Source organism: Lathyrus oleraceus, chromosome 4 (assembly GCF_024323335.1).
Source record: "Lathyrus oleraceus cultivar Zhongwan6 chromosome 4, CAAS_Psat_ZW6_1.0, whole genome shotgun sequence".
Lineage (NCBI taxonomy): Eukaryota > Viridiplantae > Streptophyta > Magnoliopsida > Fabales > Fabaceae > Lathyrus > Lathyrus oleraceus.
Genome location: NC_066582.1, coordinates 63,534,891 through 63,539,883, shown reverse-complemented (window position 1 = coordinate 63,539,883; position 4,993 = coordinate 63,534,891). Strand labels below are relative to the sequence as shown.

The window sequence follows — 4,993 nt, the reverse complement described above, 5'->3', positions numbered from 1 at the left end:
CCTTTATGCATTGTTTTGTATATCAACTGGTGAAAAATTTTACTAAAGAGAGGAAACAAAGGTGGGAAAAGATCCAGTTGTTCGTTCGGACACCAACAATTCCCATAATCACTCTGAGGGTTTTATTGTTAAAAGAGGATGAAAAGGCAAGCTGATGACCTGACTCCAAACTTGCCCACGTGAAGGCTCAGAGGCTGTATGAGGGTTCTTCCTCTATTACTGACATTGCCTCACCTACTTTTAAGAATGAGACCACACATGCACCTTCTATATGTGAGGTTCCACCACCTTCTGCGATTTTGTAGAGTGATGTTGATTTTAACACCATTCGATTCAAGAGTTCTCACATTACTTTTTCCAAGGAATTTCCTGCTAACTACTGTCATACCCCAAATTTTTCCCTACCTTTTTTCCTTATTTCATCTGCATACTCTAGTCATCTATCATAAGATCATTCACTTACATTTTTCAAATAATATTAGTGATTCAAATGTTTCTTCTTATTCGAGATACAAGGCATTATATCATGGTTGGCAAGCTTGTGGATTTCATTATGCTCTACCTTGATTATTTGGACACAACAAATTAGGGGTTGATCATTGTTCTTGGACTAAGACTTTTGGAAGTCCTAATTTTAGTCTACACTTGGTGATTATATTGATTACATCACGGTCCAAAGGATTGAGAAGTCATACTCTTTCAAGATTGACTTTAGTCAACAAGTCAACCATGCAAGGTTGACTTTTATTGACCATTTTCTTTTAAAGTTTTACATGATTAATGGATCGGTTTTGTTTCTTTTGGTTTAAGATATTCAATTCACATTCATTGCAATTCAAGTTTATTCAAGGATTTCTAGTATATTCAAATTCAAGTTTGAGGGAAAGTCATTCGTCTTGGAAATCAAGTTACATTGCATTCAAGAATTATGTTTCATTACAAGATCTTCAAATACATTACACAAGGAAGCCAAAAGTACAAAATTACACAAAAAATTACACTTGACATTGGGGGGACTTTTGATCAACTGTTGACTTTTTGGTTACAAAGTTGACCAAAGTCAATATGATCCTAAAGTCTACTAAAACTCTTTTGTCTTCGTCCCCATAAATCTCCATTCCTGTGCCCAAAATCTATTCATAAGAGAACCTTAATACATGTCATGACAAACTATAATGGACTTCATGAGAAATACTTCATACCAAGCCATGATTACTCTACCAAATGAGCATTTGCCCCTGCAACAATACCAACCAAGTCATGATGCATACAAACGCACAATACCATACACATACTCATGCATAGCCATACAGAAAACAAAATTACTATGCTCGATTCACACTTATCACATGGCAATGCATCCAAACAAATATAACATGTACATCATATTAACAGTTCAATTATAATCTCTAATTCACTAACAGCTAACACTTTACTTAACATTCCTAAATATCAAAACATAACCCCAATTGATTTCTAACCAAATGTCATGACATTCACATAACAGTTCAAGCAGTCAAAATCACAATCTAACATTGCTAACTCAAATCACTTTCATTCTAACAAGTCAAACCTAACCAACATTTTCCTCCAAACTAAGTTACTAACCTGCAATTGCCAATCACCAACAGCTTAATAAGCTAACCCCTAGTTGATTAAAACTTACATTCATAACAACTTCAATAATTAACTAATAATTCATTAAACATAAACATTTGATTATACAATAAGCTTTCCTAACAGTCCAACCAATTTCAATCAAATAGTTCAACCTCTTAACTCTAACACAATCCTAACAATTTAACTTGTATTCACTTCACTAACCACTAGGGGTGTGCAAAAAAATCGATTATCCATAACCAAATTGGTATCCAAATTGTTCTACTTTTAAAAAGCCAAACAAAATGCTAAAATAAAAATTTGGGTATCCATTTTATTATCCAAATATAAACCGTTACCCATTATAAAAATTTGGTTTTGTTATTGGGTATCCAAATGTTACGATGCGTTACATTTTTATATTTGTCTGTTTTCATGTTTTATCACATTATAAATTAATTTTATATTTTAAATTTTTTTAAATTTCATAAAAAATTATTTTTAAAATAAAATTCAGAATTTTTTTTTTCTTTTCACGAAAAATATTATATTTGGATTTTTTTTTCAAAAAAATTATATTTGATATTTTTTTTCAAATGAAATTATTATTGTCTTCTAAATAAAAAAGATATTTTTTATCAAAAATATTTTGTATTTTTTTCAGTAAAAAATGTTTTTTTTTAAAAAATTAAATTTTTTTAAATAATTTTTTTAATTTTCAAAAAGGTTATTTTTTCAAATTTTCAGAATAAAAAAAAGTTTCATTTTCAGAAAAAAAAAAAAATTTAAAAATTTAATTTTTTATAATTACAGAATAGAAATTATTATTTTATTTTCAAAAAAAATTATTTTCGATTTTCATTTTTTTTAAATAATTTTTTTTCAATTCTTTTTATTTTTTGGAATAATTTTTTTTAAGATGTTTTTTTCAGAATATAATTTTATTATTTTCAATTTTTTTTCTTTTTTCTTAATATTTGATATTTTTTTTCTAAAAAAATTGTTTTTTTTATGTTTTTAAAATTTTTTTAAAATATATATTTTAAAATCTCATAAAAATTGTTTATGAACAATTATGAGAGATTTTAGAAGATTGAACAATTTTTTTGATGATTTATTTATTTTATGAACAATTATGATTTATAGAGATATGATTCATAATTATTTTATTTTATGACCGTTTTTATGCAACACACCATACTTGGGATTATTTTTAATCGAGATATTATTTGTGGTGTTTATAAAAGTCAAATTTAAAATAATTTTTTAAAATAAATATTTTTTTACATAAAATAGTTTTATAACTAGTGAAAATAAAAAAGTTAGTTAAAAGAAAATAAAATTATTTTTGATATAAAATTGATTTTTTAAAAATATAGTTTTAAAAACTGTTTTTTTTTTATAAAATTGGTTTTGAAATTGATTTTTTTAAGAAAATAAAAAATTGGTTTTAAAGAAATTGATTTAAAACTATTTTTTTTTAACTATTTTTTTTTGTTAAAAACCGGTTTAAAACCGAACCGATCCACTTATAAACCGATTTTAAGAAAATAAATTGATTTTATGAAAATGGTTTTAAGATCCAAACCGAACCATATATATGGTTCAATTTGGTTTGGTTTATGATCCATACACACCCCTACTAACCACCCTAATTCAATTCTAAGAATTCATTTAATTCAGTCATAATTCAAACATTCTATGCCAGTTCATAACAATGCAATTTTTCATGACAGTTCAGGTTTCATTGACACAATTCAATCTAAATAACCCATTTGACAATCCAACCTTCAACGAGTTCCATAAACAATTCATTCAACTTTTAAACAATTTAAAAGTCAATTAACAGTCTGCTAAACATATTCACTAACTATCATTAACATTTCAATACAACTAATCAATTTCATTTCACTAACAATTCTCACCCTAATGGAATTCACTAACTGTCAAAAACCTAACTCAACTCATTGTTAGCTAACAGTGTCAATCTCCTAACTAACCTGCTATTTAAATCAATTAACATTAACATGTGCCCTGATTGTAACTACTTTGCCCTAACCTCTGCCTAATTCAATTACAATCTTTTCCACCTCAATCTCTATATAAGCTACATTATATCATCAATCTCAGGGACCATTTTTTAACTTTGCAGATCATCACTCTCAAATCACTCTCTCTGCAATTTCTTTGCATTCACTCGCATCTCCCTCACCACACTCAGAGCTCGACCCCACCATTGTTGATCAAACTTCACATTAAAGTTTGTTGTAACAATAGTTAAGCTTTATTCCCATACTCTACACACTTTCCATTCTTCCTAATCAACAATACAACAAATTCAACAGTCCAACTTATTACACTCAAGAGAAGAGGAAGAAGAAATTATTGCAGAGAATTGAAGTGTCAAAGCATTTACTTATTGTATTTCTCCTCTGGCTTTCTCGGAAGCTTCATCATTTTCATCTTCAACAATTTCCAAGGTAAGCATTCTCCTTGTAGGTAGGCCCTTCAAATTTTCACTTCGTTGCTCCAATATTGTTACCAGGATGTAATGTTTGAGTAGGTAAACCAAACCCCTAAGGTTTGAGTTCAGATTAGTGGGTCTTGGTAATTTAATTTTGGATTTAGGACTTAGAGTTCTTGATGTTTGTTTGAGGGATAAGATGCTTGAGTGAGTTTCATAAGAAATTGATACAAGAAGTGGAAAGAGGATAGTGATATGGTCTTAATGGTGGTGATTATGGGCCAAGTTGGGTTGCTTTGCCGCCTCTTGCACGGCGGAGTGATTTCCGATTAAGAGAGTTAGAATGAGAGGGAGAGAGTCATGGATGTTGAGTTTGAAACGTGAATGGTGGAGTCTGAAGCTCCTTTCATCCCTTGCCCCACGTTCATGGGCTTCACAAGCTACTAAGCCCAAGGAATTTGCTAACAACACTTCCAAATTGCTGACACCCCCCCCCTGTTTCTGAATGCAACAAAAAACATAACTTGGGCCTTCAGTATGGGCCCTACGCCACTTTTACTTGGCCATACACCTTTTTTCCTAAACACACATGTGCAGACTGGTCCTCTAATTAATTAAGCATTGTTACTTTTTTCTTTTAATTCTTTTGCCACACATTTTTCATACATATAAACATAGTTTTAAAAAATAGTATGATTCCTAGACTATATTTTAAGTAAGATTAGTTTTTAATTTAAGCTTAATTGCTAACTTCTTTCAATTTCATTTCATGATAAGTTATAGGTTGGGATTAACTTTGATTAATTTCAATTGTTATTACCATTGTTTTTCTCTTAATTCCATGTGTTTGATATGTTTTTTAGCATGAATGTTATCCTTGATTAGTTGATCAAGCCCATTCTTGATCAATTAATTACATTTGGTATTAAA

At 29.2% G+C, this 4,993-nt stretch overlaps 1 long non-coding RNA gene across 1 annotated transcript; it reads right to left on the bottom strand.

The window, feature by feature from the left end:
- Window positions 1-875: 875 nt before the first annotated feature.
- On the bottom strand, window positions 876-4,484 carry LOC127073358 (uncharacterized). The gene is made up of 2 exons (XR_007785729.1): window positions 4,016-4,484; window positions 876-1,238 (listed from the first exon to the last, which is right to left on the bottom strand). It is a non-coding gene; the product is annotated as an uncharacterized LOC127073358 (long non-coding RNA).
- Between the last annotated feature and the right edge of the window lie 509 nt (window positions 4,485-4,993).